Genomic DNA, 20142 nt, shown 5'->3' with positions numbered 1-20142 from the left:
TTTCTCGCTGCGTTGAAACCCATTGGTGGCTTTGGGCTGTTTTCAACAATTTGGTCGGGTTGTTTTCCCTTTGACACATTCCTCGTTTCCATTCTCAATTCTATGTATAAAAAGTAAAAAAAAAATATCATTGCAATATTTTAAAATATTTCTGCTTATGTGCCAGAAACCCAAATAGCATGAAGATTGTGATTGTAATTTTTTTTCGAATGATGACTTTAGCATTACCATTTAGGAACCCTTTGTTGAAAAGCTCTCGTGAAGACTTGCAACATTTCTTTTTGAACTGTAACTAAAGTTTATTTTCATTTAGACATATGAAATTTTATCTGGCTCCCAAAATGACTGTCATTCAAGATAGAACTATTAACCTCGGACAGTTATTTACTTACTCGAGATCAAAATGAAAATATCTTTAGACAAGTTTTTGAGTTCATTAGAGGGTCGGAAAGATTCCTTATTGTTAAATAGTAAAACATGACCACAATTAGGTAATGTATTGGTTTTACTTTAGAAGATATGAATTCTAATTACCCTGAATGAACCTGGTTTCAGTCGATGAATTGTAAGCAAACTCTCCTAATAGAAAACACAAGAACTAGAATAACTGTTAGATACAAACTTCTTTTGCAGATGCCGCTGGTATTGCTACACGTACAGTAAACAAAATGAAAGTTCACAAAGTAGAACTGAGGTCATCTCATTAGTGGTACAGTTTAGCTATCAATCCTTGAAGTAGATATTATTTTGTCTGTTTTAAGTGTGACATGACAATATAAATTAAAATAAAGACAATGTTTATAAGTTTTATATATTGATTGACCCCTTTTCGACTTTTACCCTCTCTATTTAAGGCTGAAGTCTTTTTTGTAAAGATTCATATTTTCGTTATACGGTGTTTCCTAGTGGATTTGATACATGGTTTTTACAATGTAAGGATGATGAAAGTATATATTCTTTCGATTTTGATAATCTTTGCTGATGTCATTCCTGATATTGAATGTTTAAGACAAATTGATGGGCAATTTTTCAAATTAATATATGTGTCTTAGTTGGAGAAGTAAGTTCCATTTCGAAAAAGGAGACGAAGCATGTATCATGAGCTCATGACGTAGCTGGTTTTTTTTCATTTCTGGATTTCCTAGTATAGCGTTTATAAATAAATGTTTCCTGACCTTGTTAATATGTTAAAAATAGCTTTGATCTACTGAAGTATATGTGCTACTGTTTTCATTTACTTTTTGAAGTCCAATAATTATTGTAATCATTGAAATCTAATTCAATATGTACCGTCTCGAGTCGATCTATCAGTGATCTATATCCTTTATGTCATATTTACAAATTATTGACACGCAAATGATATTATTAAAGTGTGACCGACTTGATAGTAGTAATTTTCTTCCGGGAATGATATCTGGTAGCACGCGTTTTCGGAAATCGTAAAGTTTTGAATAATATATGTAGGAGTCTTGCTGAGGAAATTTAGTGTTAATCAAAGTATCATAGGATCAGAGGATTCCCTAAAATATATTAAAACATTGCATATATAAAAACATGGGGATTCCCAAACATTGTACGGATTGATGTCGAAGAATTAACAGTGCAAGGTAGGGAGCATATTTAAATTTAACATGTTTAAATATTATTACTTGTAAATGAATATTTAAAATGTATTTATATAATTATAAGCATTGATGAAAAATGAGTCTGTTTTTTTTCCTTGGTTTATTGACACTCGGGATTGACAGCTTTTCCATACCGACTAGTTGTGGTGCTTCTGCCTTGAGATCGGAATCATCGGTATTTACATGCAAAATACACTGATTTTCTGTCCCGGTAATCTTTTTGTGATATAGATTGAGTTAGCAGTGCGTTTTTATGTGTGACATAATTTGCAATTATAATTTGTATACCTTCATGTCACAATACATGCAAAGATCAATATGTCACATTTATAAATGAAATATCATATATTGTTAGAGTCTTGCTAGAAACTGTTTGAGTCTGTACGGAATATTTACTTTACTGCACATGTGTTTAATGTGAAGTGTCTGTTATTGATCTTGTCTAGTTAGACATGTTAGATATCATGAAATACTTTACAGTATAAATTATTTAAACCTCTTAAACATATTTCGGAAGTTGTCTGGATAATAAACAAATTTACATTTGTTTTTATATTTACATTAAAGATAAAAGATTAATTATATTAAAAGTGTATGTAGACTTTCTGTGTACATATACATTGTCTATGGCGCATGGAACAATGCAAAGGGAGTTGCAACAAGCTCTCATAAGCATTTGTTTAAACGCGTGTTTAAATCTCGCGGAGGGGAGGACAAAAATAGCAGATCTAAAAGTTTAGGCTAAATTTCAGTCAGACGAAGTATGTATACTCCAAAAATGTTGCAGAATAGTCAACCAGTTGACTGGGACCGCTTATCGGAAGAAGATATGTAATTTGTGTTGCTAGTCCATTATAACACGGGATAAGCCGATGTAGACTATCTGCACTGAGTTGTCACATATTTGGTCGTATAAAATGATGCTATAGATCATATATAATTATTTGCATACTTGGATCATTTCAAAGCACTGGGATAAGATTTTTTGGCCGAAAAAAGGACACGATCACACAAGGGTAGATATAAAGCGAACGTAACTCGAAATGATTTTGTAACTATTATTTTACTTATTAATGGGTTTTGCAGGTAGTTTTTTTTCTCTCCAGCTATGAATTAACTCCAAACTGTTATCAAATGTACTCAACATGAGAAAGCTGCAAAGAATATGAAACCTTCCAATGATATAAAAATTTGAATCTCAACCGGATTTAGACACACGCCGGTTAGGGAGCATTTTTTAAAATCAAGACATATCCCTTAACAATTTGACATACTTTTTATACTCGAATGAGCATTCGGAAAAAGTTTCTCGTAAAAGTCATATTTCAGAAAAAAAAACAAGTAAACATTGAAACATAAGAAATAAAATTAAATGACATCTCCAACAAGATATGTGATGGGTATACATAATAAAACATTTGTTACTTATTACCGGGAATTTATAATCGAACTTTTTACACCATTAAGTGTGGTGCATGATATGCAAAGCAACTTGTATTATGCATTGTACAACATTAAAACATAATCAATATGGGTCCTCTATTGATCTATCTTTATCTATCTATGTATTACTAAATATCTAACATACATTAGACTGCACTAAACAGAGGTCACACATCTGCGGATGTTACCTAGTAAGCTGATAACACTTTACTTCATTAGCTTATTGTTAGATAACAGGTGTGTATGTAACAAAGTCTGATTGCAATTCAAATTCATTGGAAAAATAAACAAATTACCGTTTAATGCTTAACCTCCTTATTTGAATTGGTACACACTCTTCTTTCTCGGGCCTGTTATTGCTTACTATACGATATGTGTTATGCTCATTGGTGGAGGCCGTACGCTGACTTATAGTTGTTTACATCATTGTCAGTTGGTCATTGGTGCACATTGACAAACGAACGGCATTTCGGTATTTTATTTGACTCACTGTCATTTTTTCTTTTCATATTTTCCTTTCTTTTTTTTTACACTCACTTCTTTTGACCTTATTGAATAATGATACAGGGGGTTTTGCCACTCCAAGTATTATTGACCGATATATGTTACACAGTATATAGCTATAGTGTTTGGGTGACTTGACTGAGTAAAATGAATAAAGCTGATCTTGTTGGTAGTAAATTTTAGAATATATTGACCCAAGAACCTTGGGCGATTAAAGTATAATCGGAATTATGTCTTATAAGTAAAAATATAAATGACGCCCTATAGTCACAGAAACACCAATTAAAGCTTAGATATTTTCTATCGATCATTTAAATCTTGTTTTGAAATTTGCTCAAGTATGTAAAGACTATTAAAAATCAATACTGTGATTTCGGTTATATTTTATAAATTGTATACATTTTTTTAAAGTGCATGTACAATACAAAGCATTTCGTTTCAATATAGAGATCCGAAAACAAGAAAAACAAACACAAAAATACCTTAATTGACGTTTATATTTTTAAAATCTATATCATAAGTGTTTGCATGCCATTTATTATATCTTAATGTTTTGTTTTTCTGTGATTTTGAGGATTTGATGTAGATAGATGGGTGATTTCAGGCAGTCATTTTTTTGATTTATTCACACATTCAATTTAGAGGACATATTGCATAGACATCAGTATTTTTTAAGACTATATGTTGACATCTAGATTAGTGACGTCAGGATTTTGTTCCCTTTACAATGTGTACCCCTCATCTCTTTTATACATGAATTTATGTATATTTGTGGACAAACAACGAATAAATATTATAAATCAGCAATTATATTAGATTTTAACTTTTTTGGCTTAGAAGGACTAAATCGAAATGTTTATATGTTTTGGTTGTTATGGGTGAAGCAAATTAAAATTTGTGCTTTAAATAAGACATATTATATAGTTCCGAATGAATAAATAGAGATATAAAAAGATGTGGTGAATAATACGTACGTTAGTTTTACGACAACCCAACGACCCAAACTATCAAAAGTCATCTCGTAGTAACCATGAGATCTTAAACAAGAGACGTATGTCTATAACATATGTCATGTTCTAAATATGTCTACGTATAAAATTACCGACCGTGCGACACCCTCATGGGTAGTCAAGGTCGTTAAACACCCAGTAGTAGTAAACTGTATCGAGATGGTTGTTATGTGGGAATTACATAAAGACCAAGCTAAAAACAAGTAAAGGTCACTAAATGTAACATAAACATGAAACAAGTCAAGGCCACACAATGTAACTTAATTTACTGATCAGCAATCAAATCAACATATGTTAATTATCTACATAATAGATTCAATTATTCTTAAGACACGAGTTAGTAACATTTATAAGTCATACGTACGTTGTGCATACAGAGAAATACATGTTTTGTGAAATCTAATTTTTTCTTTATTTTGAAAACATAATATTTACTTGGATGAACTGCTTGTCATACAATAACACAATCTTGCCAATTTTGTCACAATAGGGAAGTGGGACATTACACTTAGTTTTAGATCACTGCTAATTAAAGGACTGTTAGTACTAAAATTACTTTAAAGTACAATTTTTTAAGTTCAAAACATAACAATATATATAAGCAAGTCTAAATTGAAAACAACGTTCAAACCTATGATTGCGTTGGATAAAAACCGCAATTTTTATACGTTAGCATGCAAAACAAATTTCTTGTTAGAGGGGTCTAAATACAGCACAAACAACATTTTCCAAAAGACCAAAAAAGTGAAAAAGTATATTTTAACAAAACGCATTTGACTAACAGGTCGAACAACAAATGTTCTTAAACCCTGCTGACTGCCATTGGCGATTGCCAAATAAACGGATCACCCGGTGTAATAAATGGATCTTGATTATAAATTTAATACCAAACAGAAAACAATAAACTAGCAGAAAAGATGGTATACCGCAAACAAAAGGTGCAAATATTTTTGTACACCATATCCGGATTTCGACAATTAATGTCTCTTCAGTGATGTTAGGAATCGAAACGGTATTTGGAAGGCCATATAATTTACCTCAATTTAGGATAGACTCTTGAATGTTGAGGAGTCAAAATAGGATGAACGGATCATATAAACCCGAAGGCAAATATAATACAAGCCCAAACGAAAAAATATAAGCAAGTCTAAATTGAAAATATATATATATATATAGAGCCTTCTATAACAATAATAGCATACAGAGCATATAGTATAGATATAAAATAAATTTGTCGAGTGCTTACAAGAATACAGTAGAAATTAAAGAAATGGTCAAAAGAACAAGATAAAAAGGTAAAACACCAACAGTTCAATACACAAAGCTATAGACTATTTTCATATTACCGACTTTTGACTCCGAAGTTTATATTTTTTCGACAGGTTACCTTTTCTGTGGTAGGACATTCTGGTACTTGGTCAAGTAAGAGCAACCAAAATAAGTAAAATCAAACATATTATTATCGGTGTAATTTGAGAGGAAAGTTTACTGTTTTCCGATGATTTTGTCGTGTAAGAAAATATATAGCAGTTCATTTTCCCCAAAATTGTACCGATTGAAAGTTATATTTTACTTCTTTACGTTGCTCTTACTTGACTTGGTACCAGGATGTCCTACCACAGAGTAGGTAACCTGTCGAAAAAATATAAACTTCGGAGTCAAAAGTCGGTAATTTAAAATAGTCTATTAAACCTATAAAAACAGAAAATATTTGAACCTAAAAGACATTAGTAAAGAGAAAATCTAATATATAGCTTGATAGTTTAGATGCAAGACTTTGTAACTGTGTTTAATCATTTGAGAGTGCTTAAACTTTTCCACCTTGTCCAAATCAAGCTAAAATTAAAGTAAGACCCCAGCGGGATTTCTAAAATAAATGGTTTAGACATCAAAAGTTTAAAAAAATTCTGTTAATTATGCATTTTCAATACATATGTAATTTATTTTAATTATCTTTATTTATAATGTATTTTGTTAGTATGTACGTTGTCCGTATGCAGTTTAAATATAAATTAGTTATAAATATTTTAAGTATTTTTTGTGAGATTTTTATTACATTGAATTATTTGCCAACACTTCGTAATAAAAAAAGAAACGTTTGTATGTCAATTCAGTAATATGCTACTCATATTACTTTGTTTTTTTGAATTTTTGCTCTTAAAATTACACGTTTACTCCCAAAGAGGTAATTTTTCACATATGTTTTAGAATGCTAAATGTGTTAACGTGACGTGGCCATAACTTCCTTTTAACCGTGACCTGATACTATTTGGTGTTCAGTCAAACGCGGATTCTACATTATACTAATAATTATAGCAGGATTGCATGGCATCAACAGTTTTCATGGGTCATGTCGATAGTTATTTAGATGGCGTCTAGTCAGGAATTCCGCGCCAAATCCGGTTCCCTGAAATAAATGTCCCGAACGTTATTGTGCAGCACGATAAGGTACGAGAGTACATCATAACAATATAAAGTAATATGAGGCAGGTGTTACCTGTGAAAGGGGACGAAGTCCGTATAAATCATTTTTTGAATTGACTTCAGAATCTGTTGAAAAGGAAACGGAAATACGGAAACGTTTCCGATGTTGGTCCTGTTGTTTAGGATTTTAGTTGTGACGTCATTTTTAATGTAAACAAAGAAACGCTATCATCAGGTTTAACTGGAATCCGCTTGTATTACGCTACACTCAAACAAAGTGTAGTAGTCAGCCGAGAACCAGCTTATCTTATCGGAATTATAGTTGTCGCCCATACAATACTTCCGTCATTTAAGCTAGGTTCATACTACCGATCAGATCAACTCGATCAAGCCCGATCAAGACAGATTAAGCGATCGGGAAACTGGTCTGACTCGTTCGACAAGAATGTTCGGGGTGGTCTACCTAGCTCGTCATCGCACTGACTTTCTACCGGACAATTTTTGACATGTCAAAAATGTTCGAGTAGGGATCGAGAAGCCAATCACTTGAGTCTGAGAAGAGATCGTGAATTCGTCGAGTAGCGGTCGAATTGATCGGGAAAAGATCGTGCAGAGATCGAGTTTGGTCGGAATACAAATATTTAACCGATCAGTACTCAATCATCGACCTTTTCTCGATCAATATCCGATTGCTTCCCGACCAACGCCATCCTGTTTCATGTGTGGTTCAGATTAACTCGATCATTGCCCGATCGCTTCCCGATCACTGCGACTACTATTGTTTTTTATCCCAGACCAACTCGACCAATACCCGATCTCTACTCGACCAAATTCGACCACTTTTTAATCTCTACTCGGTCTTACACGAGTTCACATTACTGCTACAAGATTCCTTAAAATGGTGTGCAGATCTGATCAACTCTTATAACTTGCTGGAGTGAACTCATGTACTCCGGAAGGGTAAGCAGATCCTGTACTTCACGTTGCACCCGTCGTATTACTTAGCATAGGTACCAATCCGGTGACAAGTCTCATTTGGTGGTGTCATTTTCAAGAAAAAAAAAGAGTCAACTTTATAAATGAAAATACAAATAGTTCAAATTGATATCAATGACATTATTATTATTATTATTATTATTTTAAGGATTTCCTTAACTCTAAAGATCTCCTTATAAACCTGCAATCAAGAAACTACAATTTTTTTTAAAACGCAGAAAAAAGGCAAAACATATACCAAAGCAAGAATTAACTTTGAACCTAAACAAAACATAATTCTTTATTTCAAAACACTCTTGGCAATTTTATAACACATGAGAACAAGATGTCATACTAAAATATCTACATCGGCGGTGTAACGGTGAAACTACAAGTAACAGTATAATTCCACTGCTGAACTAAATAAATACTCTCTTGCCACTCAACTGATTCAGAACCTGCTGGTGAGTTGAAATAGTGCTAACGATAGTCTCTTAGACGGACCCATGTTACATCATTCCTTCCATGGGTATGATCATCATCTGCCATCTGCCTTCCCTGACGCCATTCACCATTTTGTAATTGATTGTGCTCATTCTCATTTTCGATGGCCTGGCGTACGATAGAAGGATTTCAATTTCTGTGAAGATTATGCTGTGTAATTCATGCAAGAATGATGGAATCAATGGTCTATGGAGACTGATTCAAGCAGCCAAGCAGGCCTTGAAACCGCATGGCAAGGATACCAAATGCGTTTTACACCACTCGCCTTGCACGGGAAAGTCTGCACAGTAAAAACAAACAATGTGTAGTTATACAAATTATATTCAAATGCAACTCTATTATCACAAGTTATTGATAACTTTTGTTGTTTTTTTTTTCGCAAATTATTTACAATTAAACAATTGAAATTCCGTTGTTAAATTAAATCAACAGAGTTCCTTATCTTTTGCATTTCATCAGTACCGGTAGAGACTAAAAAGGGGATACCATGATGAAAAATTGTTTTGAAAAAGAGATAAAAATTGATACCCTCAAACAGCAAAAGATGTACGTTAAGATTATGATATTTTATAACTTACTTAATTAAAGGCAGCTCCTCTTCAAGTTCCTCTTCAAGTTCTGTCAAAGCTGTGAACCGGTCCCTCTGAAGCTCTAACCACCTTGCCCACAAATGCAACTGATCTATCTCCATATAGATATTTTACATGTATGATTTTACTCAGAGCTTCTGTGATATACTGAATGATAACGGCACAGATGATGCCCCCGCTTGTAATAACGTTATAAAGGGACATAACTCTAGAACGGTAAAAGTGACCTACCCAAATTCCAACTGGATCTGAGTTTTGTGGTAATACAATGTAAGCATTGTGTATCAGTTTCGTAACATTTGGTTGAGTCAAACTTAAGTTAAAGAACGGAAACGAAAAATTCAGAAATTTTTCTATTTGTAAAAGGGCAAAACTCTAGAACGGTAAAAGTGACACCACCCAAATTCAAACTTGATCTCTGTGTTGTGGTAATAAGCATTTAGTATGAGTTTCATGACATTTTTGGTTGAGGCAAACTAAAGTTAGAGAACGGAAACCAATTTCGGGACGTACGTACGGACGGACGTACAGACGGACAAGGGTAACACTTAAATGTCCCCTCCGTTGCGGCGGGGACATAAACATCAGACGTTTTAATACTGAAATTGTGCATACCCGACCAATTGTCGATTATCCCTACGACCCCTATACGATCAGGTCGATCTTGTCTGGTCGAGATCGGTTTGAGATCTAGTATAGTTGATTTAGTCTAGCTAGTCGAGTAGAGATCGTGTAGAGATCTTGAATTGGTTGGGATCATCGAATAGATAATTTGGGCAATCGGGATCATCGAGTTGATCTGATCGGCAGTGTGAACCTAGCTTTAAGAATCAAAATACGACGACACGACGAGCAAAATTGATCCGTTCTGCCGACAGACGTCGAATTTCATTAAAAGTGCCGACTGCTTTAAAAGAGGAATGATAGCGGAAATGAATCATGCCCACCGACCCAAAAAGAAATTAAATATTCTACGAATTGTACTGGAGATTTCTCCTATGATTCACGTAGGAAAGTAGGTGATAAGGTACGAAGTGAGATACCTTCTCTCTAAATAATATATAAATATTTCCATATTTTTTCATGAATCTCGAGAATATAAATTTACTTTAATATTGATCAAATACATATCTGAATATATATATATATATAAAATGACTGAATAATAGCCAACGATAAATCTTACGGGGCGATGGATCATATAAATATGATACAGTACACTACAAAATATAATATATAACCAGTCTAAAAGGGTACAACATCAACAAAAAATGACAATAAACGAACAAATGTAACTATAAATATTTCGGATAACAGATATCCTTCATCAGTATGAGCACGATGTAAAATGAATCAGATCAATCTATTCTGATTATTAAACTATAGCAATCTTGAATTTTATACAATAAAAAAAGTGAAACAGTTTCACCCGAACATCATATGTAGAGACGCTAATAAATTTTTTAAAATTTCCAAAAAACGACTCAAAGACATGCCTAAAATGAAAATAGTAATTAGAGATATGAACTGGCACAACTCTAAAATTCCAAAATGACGTCAGTTAAGATGTTACAACAACTGCGTGTAAATACATTCCCAAAAAAACAGCACTGGTCGATATAAGCTGGTAAAATATGTCAAACAGAGGCTGCGTATTTATCATCCCAAATAAATAGCAGTTTTATAATGAAAAGAAAAAATAATAGTAAATTTAGGCTAAGGTTAAATAATTGGACCAGGATGCGTACTGGTACATCCCTACCAAATGAAAAGAACCCTGGTATTTAAACTAGTAAAATTCAAAGAATTCCAAAAGAATCCTTAAAACTGTAAGAGTCAAGTAAGGAAGCCGGAGTAACTGGAAACAAATGATGTCAGGAAAATGAGTGATGGTAGGGAAAATGAGTGACTCATTCTATGTTTTCATTTATGCCCTCTGGGGAAACTGTCCTTAGCTTTCTTATCCAAAACCTTTCCCGAGCAAGTCTTTCGGCCCTTGACCAACCCTCGTTGTGGTCTATGATTGTGATTGTAAGGTTTTTGAGATCAGCTTGGGCGACTTACGGGGAGGTCGGGCTTGCAGGTGTAGTCACTTCGATGACCATTCATGCGTTTGTTGAATGACTGTTCTGTCTCGCCAATATACTGCATGCCACATCGACACTGAAGAAGGTATACAACATTCTGTGTTTTGCAAGTTACATTACAAAATAGTACACAGACCCAGTGGAGTGGCAAGAATATGTTTGAGTATTCAGTATTTGTTGGCAAGTCAGATATCGTCTGTTACCACACGACTTGCACCATCCTGCAGTTGAACAGCTTTTATTAGAGGAGACGTCAGCTCTCACAAATAAGTCTTTCAGACTTGCTGGTCTCCGAAAAGCTAAGACAGGAGGATTGGGAAAGATCTTGGACAATTTTGGGTGCTTGGCAATAGTTTGCCAATTGGCATGGATCAAACGTGAAAGGTTAGTAAAGGCGGGATTGTATGTTAAAACAAACGGAACTATTTTGCTGCGCCTCTTCTGTTTGTACTGTAATAGGTCATTGCAGCTGTTGTTATTAGCACGCGCAAATCCCTTATCTATGTCCAATTTCTTATAACCTCGTTTGGTCAAAAAACCGCGAAGTTCCTGTAACCGTTTAGTGACAGCCTCCTCAGAGGAGCAAATCCGCTTTACTCTGAGAGCTTGACTGTACGGGATACTTTTTGTACAGTGTTTGGGGTGACAGCTTTGGGGAGAAAGGTGCTGATGTTTATCTGTAGGTTTACAGTAGAGATCTGTTGATATTACACCGTCCTTAATGATGTAGTAGTGTCTAAGAAAGATATTTTGGAGTCGGAAATTTCATATGTAAATTTAATTGACTGGTGGGCGTTGTTTGCATGTCTGATAAAATCATCCAATTTTTGTTGGGATTCAATCCATTTCATGTCAACATCATCGATGAAACGGACCAAAGACAGAGGTTTGGATAAAGATGTTGAAATAATTTGTTTCTCTAATTTTCCCATGAAAATATTGGCGTATGACGGTGCCATTTTAGTCCCCATCGCTGTCCCGTTTATCTGAAGGTAATGTTCACCATTAAAGGTGAAATTGTTGCATTTCAGAACCAGAGTGAGCAGCTGGACTAAACATTCGGTAGGTGGTTCTAAGGTGTTGCGAGAGTCCCATATTTCCTTACACGATTGTATTCTGTCATCATGAGGTATGTTGGTATACAATGAGGTGACATCTAAAGTGACAAGGAGGGTTTCCGGAGGAAGAGGGTTCATGGATTCCATTTTACGAAGATAATCTGTTGTGTCTTGAATGTGAGAAGGAAGATTTTCTACATGAGATTTTCTCAGTCGGGTGGCCGTTTGCGGATACAATGGGTCTACCAGGGTTATTAACCTTGTGTATTTTGGGAAGATATATATATAAGGAACTCATAACCTTTTTTGAGAGATTATTCTTATGATGTATTTCATTGTGCACATAGTAAACTGATTAGGCAGTAAAAACTAATTGGCTCAATTTCAAACTACCGCAATTTTATTTTTTTTAGCTTACTGCTTTATTCCATGCTGTCACTAGTCTACATTCTTAAACAAAATATTACAAAACTAATACAATTGTTTTCGTAAAACATATTTTCGGGGGGTAACCTATGCTATTTTTACCAAAATTTGTAGTCCGCAGTATTATAATTATTAAACAGATAGGTATTGTAAAATTATGCGGGGTATTTCTTTACGTAAAGTTTCAAGTAAAAGAATTCGACAGCTCATCTAGTAGGGATTTATTTTAAGTAATCTTGAATGCACTCGTACGTTTGTCAACCCCCCTCCCATTTGACTGTCCTTAGAACTTGGTAGCCCGAAGTCATACAACATTTTCCTACTTAAATTGATATGTTTTTCTTTCAGTCACAGGGAAGTAACATACAGATAAAATCAAGTACTTGTATTTAGATTGTTCAACAAAGAATAAATAAAAAAATCGATGATAACATAAGTGTCTGTCATTTATAGCTGACAGAAAACATCGTTTACTTAGTATAAAGCTTGCAAAGGTTATCTCTATAGTGCGTAAACTAAGGAGATAAAAAAATAACAATATCATTCAATATCAATAAAAGATGGTATTTCGTTACCTTATTCAGGATTTTGAATGCACCTGTTAATTGATAATGAGGCGCCGCTGTAAACATACTTAACAACCTTAGTTGTATAGTACCTTTACAATTGTTTTCAAAACAATTTTCTCTACTAAATTGAAAATCATTTGGTGAAGTCACATGAAGACGATTCCAAAGCATTCTGAAAAAGTTAAGAAATTGAAAAGAAAAATATTATGCTTGTAACTTTATTACAAGAGCAGTGTTGTGGGTAACAGAGAAAGAAATGTACGAAAACATGTCATTAGAACGTACCAAAAATACGAATGTCAGAATAGCACGGGAGAAACTTTTTCTAAAGTCTCATCAAAGACACCTAAATTTAAATCGATTTGAAGAATATCTTCTCTTTCATTTTACATAAGAAGAACAAGACTTGCCACGAAATTGTTCATTTTGTTTACTATCATTCTATTTAATGTTGTGTGGTATGATTGCCAATGAGACGTTTAACAGTCATACATCATCATCATTAATTAGTAGGGGTTTTTTTTTTCCTTTCTTTTATACGATGTAGTTCGTGCCTGCGTTTTGTTTTTACGTAAATGTACCTAAGCCACTTACGGGTATAAATATTTATCATAATTCGGTAAAAATTTAGTTTTTATTTATTTGTTTTGCACCTTGCATAACTATAATGAAAAGACACCGTTTACTCAGCAAACGGAGAATTTGAGGAGTTAGCCAATATATTGTCAGTTAGATGCCATTAACTTAAGTATGTGCAGTTTATAAATGTCTTTTTAAACAATACTATTTCGAATTCAGTCACAGTTTTTTTCTTCTTCTGTGGAACAAGAGATAAATTACATATAAGCAAATAATTCAATGAGTGTAGAAAACATACAGTCAATGTAGGGACGCACATCGCCTTTTGATTGACACCTAAATCACTTAAAAGTAGCCATAAAATTTTCAGAATACGTATGAATATAAGAGGCTCTTAAGAGCCTGAATACCTCACTTGGAAAAAAACAACGCCACATTCTTTATGTGCCTGTCCCAAGTCAGGAGCCTGTAATTCAGTAGTTGTCCTTGGTTAATGTCTGTCATATTTATTTTCATCTTTTCGCGATTATTTTTTTCCATAAAACAAATTATATATTTTCAAATATATATCTTTTCGAGTTCATTCAAGTGAAATCAAGGCCATTAAATTTATTTTTGTAGAGCACCAATATCATTATATTTAATTTCGCAGAAATCAGAATATTTTTTCTTTCAAAATATGCCAATCTCCACACCCTTTCCCCAAACTAAAATGGCCCTCCGCTAAGCAATTATGACAATATTTAATACACTCAAATGATTTGTAGATCTCAAATTACTGGTTTTCCATTTTTGTTGCCTGCTGTTTTTCTTTATACATCTTTGTTTTCAATGATTTATTAGAGATACAAACCAACATTAAAGAACTCGAATTAGCTGTATCAACAGTTTTTGGTCACACGAGACTCATTTGTGTATCATGTCTAGATGATCTTTGTGTTGTTTACAATTTCTGTCTATTTATTATAGCTTTAATAATAATTGGCAAAATGGGAAAAAAAATATGGTAAAAAACTCGTCATTACAAGGTAAAAAATCCTTCTGTCTTTAGTCGATCTTATATTGGTGACATTGCTTTGTATTTTACAGTCGCCGTACATCTACAACAGTTTCCTATTAAATTATGATGTTAGGACATTAAAATGCAAGGAGCCGATTTATGGTTTCAGTCATATTGGTTTTATTTAGATCTTGCATTGCCGACTATTTTTGCTGTTTACATTTTTGTTCTATCTACAATGGTTTTCAAAATAATGGGCTAAAACTAGATATATACATATTGCTATATATGTATAGTTATGGATGCTCATAATCCTACATCTTGTCGATACTGTTTACTTATATTTTGACCTTGCACAAGGTCATGCGACTATTTATGACGTATTTGCTCTAAATCCTTTGAGAGTGTACTGGTCGCCACTTTAATCTAATAGAACATATTTATTGGTTGTAATTAGCTATGAACTAGCTATCAGTAAATGTGTGTACTTTTATATCGGTGCTTTATGTCTATTTCTTTTATGTTAGTTGTTTCTTTTTTGTGTTTCGTACCGATCTATTGAGTTAAGTTATTTGTAACTTATTTTTACACTTAGTTCTTATGTTGTGCTTTTACACCACCGGGCACTGTACATGTCCCAGGTAACGAGGAGGGTTTAGCGCTAAAAACAACGCCACATTCTTTATGTGCCTGTCCCAAGTCGGGAGCCTGTAATTCAGTAGTTGTCCTTGGTTCATGTCTGTCATATTTGTTTTCGTAAATTGTATTGATATAAATAAGGCCTTTTAGTTTTATCATTTGAATTGTTTCACATTTTTCATGTGAATAAAAAAAACCTGAATTTTGCTCAAGGTGCTATCTTTTGATTATGAAGAAGCTTTAGTCCAAGTTTTGTATAATTCCGAAACAAGATTTGACATGGCTACTCAAGTTTAGAATCTTTAACCAAAAAGTCTATCTAGATATTAACTGCAATAAACTAAGTTCATTTATCAATAAAATATACGAAAACGGAAAAAAATACTTTTATTTTTTGGCTGCAGATAATTGATCATGTAGAAACTTCTGCTCCGAGTTTCATAAAATTCATGAAGTTTTGACAAAGTTTTTGATGTCTAAATACTGGTAACTCATATTGGGCCAGTTAAGATATAAAGGAGATAGTGGATATGCGTAGAGGTTCATTACTAGGACTATGTAAAGAACTTGTAGCGTACGGCATTGAGAAAGAACTAAAAACTAAAATAACTAAAAAACGTTTAGACTAACGAAAAATCTACAACATGTCAGTTGGACAAAGGCTTTGAATCAATCTACATAAAAATGTGCATTTACATAAGTAACTGTGGTTGCAAATTTACCACTCTTTCGTCCTTTTCTAGAATGAGGACTTATATAGAGTGGTGAAATTAAATGTTCACTTCACTATATCTTTGCAATTTTCTAAGATGAAGGGGTCGTGATGTCCGAGTGTTTAAATAGGTTATCTACGGTATAATAACTAGTCTGTCAACACTGATGTTGTGAGTTTGAACCCTGCAAGTGGCAGGTATTTTCGATTTTAATCTTAAATGACTAGGATTGTCAGTTTTTCCTCCGAAAGTCAGTTGTTCTCTCCGTGCACTTCGGCTTCCTCCACTAATAAAAACTGGCCGCCACGATATAGCCAATATTGTTTAAAGAGGCGTTATACACCAACAAACAATCAATCAATCAACAGAAGGTGTGCTACAATACAAAGTCACTTCACCTAAGAAGCATGCGTTTAATTGTTTGATTAAAAAAAAGGTTTTATCGGAGGGTTTGGTATAACCCATAACTTCTTTTCATTCAAATATAGCTTTATCATATTATTAACATTTGTGAAACTTGAGATATCATTTTTATTGATGTGTCAAACATTATACGTTGTGCACTGTTAGCTACCCAGGATATGCGGTTTTTTTTTTGTAGTCTTTGTTAGCGTTTTATTTTGAAAGTCAAACTACAAACCAATATATATATTAACATCCTTTCCAATGCATAAACAAGAAATTGTGTAGGAGGTTATTAATTTCTCCACTATTTTTTTTTCTTTAGTGGCATATGCTAACACAATCAGTTTTTACATGCATGTGAGTCAATCTTTAGATGATATTATTCTTTCACTCTATTGCAAAATACATTTATGTAATCAGTTGTACATGAACGAGAAACTGAGAAGTGTAAAATGTTACGTTTCTTATACTCGTACTTTCAGGGGTTACAAGCACTTTAATACGGCATGATTTATCACCATTTGCTTTAACCCATGGTATATACTGGTATTATATTTATACGTTCTTCCCCATGTACCTTATGTTATTCTGTAGAACGAGACTCTGATGAACGAGATTAATAATTGCGATCTGATAAAGCTAGTTTTACATGTTTAGTGGTCGTCTTAAGTATATTTTTAATGTTTTGTGTTCTTAAGTAAAATTGGTGTCAATGGCAGTTTTAATTTATTCAAAACAATTCTAGTCGCCTGGCGATTTAGATCATCTAAGGTATTATTTAGAAATTTGTCTAATATCAAAATAAGGAGATGTGGTATGATTGCCATTGAGACAACTACCGTATAGCCTTCAACAACAAGAAAAACTCTGTTGATACCGTTTTGTTTGTTTGTTTATGTCGTTGAATATGCCGTCTCATTTAGGTATACCATATATTTTTACTTTTTCATATTTAGAAAAACTTATCTTTTATAATTATATGCAAAAAGAAAATATTTTTATTTAGATCTAGCTGAACTTATTAAACTTTGAGTGTATATATTTTTAAGTTCCTCACCAAGGACAAAATGCATTCATAAACGTATATTGAGGCAGGTTAAGGAATATTTTGCTTTTGAGTTTATCTCACCATTTCCCCTTTTTACTCTTGAGCACCAAAAATCCTGTTATAATCATTCACTGACGGATGAGCCGGGGAAGGGGGCTTATATATTTAGGACATTCTTATACTGATTACAAGTTCAGTGACACCTTTTTCCAATAAACATTACCACATAAATATCAAGTTTCATTTAATGATAATATAATATTTAACAAGAAATAAAAACTATAAATAGCTACCGATATTTGGTTCCTCGTAGATTTCGCAATCATATATTACAGAAAATCATGACTGCGTGTACTAGAATTACATGTATTGATTTACTTTAATATGTTAAACACCATTTTCGGAAATACATCTGTAACAGGTAAATCTTTATAAATCTTAATGAATACAATTTTATATTTGCCTTGGTGGTTTCGAATTTTCCGATCAATAAATGGCGACATAATGTGCAGTAATCGTCCTTCACAGTTCATACACGATATTACCTTTTTATGATTAATGTGAAAACATTGGTATCTATTTACAATTTTTATTTCTTGGTTTACTGTTGAGTGTCATTTCGTGCAATTCAAATATTACATCATATTGAACAATTCATATATTAGGCTACCAAAGTAGATTGGTACACAAATTTGAACGTACGCAAGTAGGCATCTTTGCAGAATCATTCTTTCAATTCCTCGCACTAAAGTACTAAATCATTCAAAGTTTGGTGACTATGTTGAATCAAACTTAACAGATACAGTTAAGTTTGCCTCATATCTTTACATACATCTTGAAATTGACAATGAGGGTCGGCTGAAAACAATACTTTACGACAAAAGAGGTGATTTCAACTTCCTACTTGTGAACTTTTCATTCCTACGTAAAAACCTTCCTTCAGCGCCTGCATAATGAAGTATATATCTCCCATTTAATACGATAATATAGAGCTTGCAGTTCATATCATGATTTCCTTGATAGAGGGTTGCTGCTTACAAGGAAGCTATCAAACCAATGGTTCCAAATGACAAAGATGAAGTCATTCCTTCCACAATTTTATGGACGCATTCACGAGTCGGTTGACCGATATGGAATATGTATTTCACAGATAACAACGGATATTTTCTAATTGTCAGAACCACAATCCCGTCCTCTTATTCTTAAATGTGACATCAACGAATTAAACTTGTTACCGAGTTTGTACCTATATGAGTAACACGACGGGTACCACACGTGTAGCAGGATCTTCTTACCCTTCTGAAGCACCTGAGATCGCCTACGGATTTTGGTGTGGTTTGTGTTGCTCAGTCATTGGTTTCTGTGTTGTGTTTTGTATACTGTTGTTTGTCTTGTTTTTTTTTCTCGTTTTGTTGCCATGGAGTTGTCAGTTCGTCATCGACATGAGTTTGAATATCCCTGCGGTATCTTCCATGATATGCAGCCAACTAACTGTTACCTACGGGAAGCTCTCTATCTGCATTGCTTGTTTTCAATAGTATTTCGTTAACACTTCTGATATTTCCAAGAAATTCATTTTGAATTTTAAAAGGTTTATACTAAGCACAATCATGTCTAACAAAATGTTTTAAAATTATGGTTTTTTGCATAAATCAAGCCATTGATTTTTTTTCTCGTTTGAAATATATCACACTTATGCATGCTCGGTACTTTATAGATCATTATACGGTGTTGGTTTTGTTAAATTGCAAAAGACCCGTCTACTAGTATATCTTTCCGTGATATGATGACTTATAATGAATTCTACGTCATTTAGTCTCTGGTGGAGAGTTGTCTCTTTGGCAATCATACCACATCTTCTTATTTTCATATTTATTTTGTACATTATCTATTGAAAAAATAGTTCGTCTAATTTCATTAGCGAACACCCTTAAATAAAATTGAAGGATTACAAATTTATTCAATAAAATCTTCTCTGCAGGTACATGAATGCTGGCTAAAAACTTAATGTTAGGAAATGTTATTGACTACTACAAATGTAGGTAGTCCCTTTCGTTAAAGTTTAATTTTTATCACTGTCGAACTAACATTATAAAAAGGAAGATGTTGTATGAACCTGATTTCCAATTAGACGTATAGTCAGCTAGTAAAGACCCCGACATGACAAAACGATTCAAACAAGAAAACCAATGGCTGCTTTACTATAAATAAAATTATCTGCAAAATATATTTACAAAATGTAAAAATGGCTTATTCAAACTTTTTTTAACAAGAATTGTGCATGAATTGGAAAATACCAGTTGTCAACTAATTTTCGATTTACCGTCAGCAGAATTATTCGAATAATAAATATCAAGACTTGATGGCTTTCAATTTAATTTTGACATTTTAACACTTTCCTCAATTAAAAGGTTTGCTAGATAATGCCTTAACATCAAATATATTGTCTGCTTTTATTTCGGTCTTGGCATGCTGAATTTTTTTTAGCTAACACATTGACGAGGAAAAGTCTTTTTTTTTACATTGACATTTTTTCAAACTTC

The 20142-nt window shown here is 33.3% G+C and overlaps 1 protein-coding gene across 4 annotated transcripts in view; it reads left to right on the top strand.

Moving 5' to 3' along the window:
* The first annotated feature begins 1188 nt into the window (after nucleotides 1-1188).
* Nucleotides 1189-20142, top strand: part of LOC127708950 (uncharacterized) — a 172971-nt gene continuing 154017 nt past the window's right edge. For 2 of the 4 annotated variants that reach the window (XM_052214161.1, XM_052214160.1), the window contains exon 1: nucleotides 1194-1607. The gene's annotated coding sequence lies outside the window, so the exon portion shown is untranslated. Of the gene's footprint in view, nucleotides 1608-17907; nucleotides 18021-20142 lie in introns of those variants that run through there. The other 2 variants (XM_052214155.1, XM_052214165.1) reach the window with 2 other exon arrangements.

The sequence above is a fragment of the Mytilus californianus genome, unplaced genomic scaffold, assembly GCF_021869535.1.
Source record: "Mytilus californianus isolate M0D057914Y unplaced genomic scaffold, xbMytCali1.0.p SCAF_7, whole genome shotgun sequence".
In the NCBI taxonomy this organism is placed as follows: Eukaryota; Metazoa; Mollusca; class Bivalvia; order Mytilida; family Mytilidae; genus Mytilus; species Mytilus californianus.
This window is presented reverse-complemented; position numbering and strand designations above follow the sequence as displayed.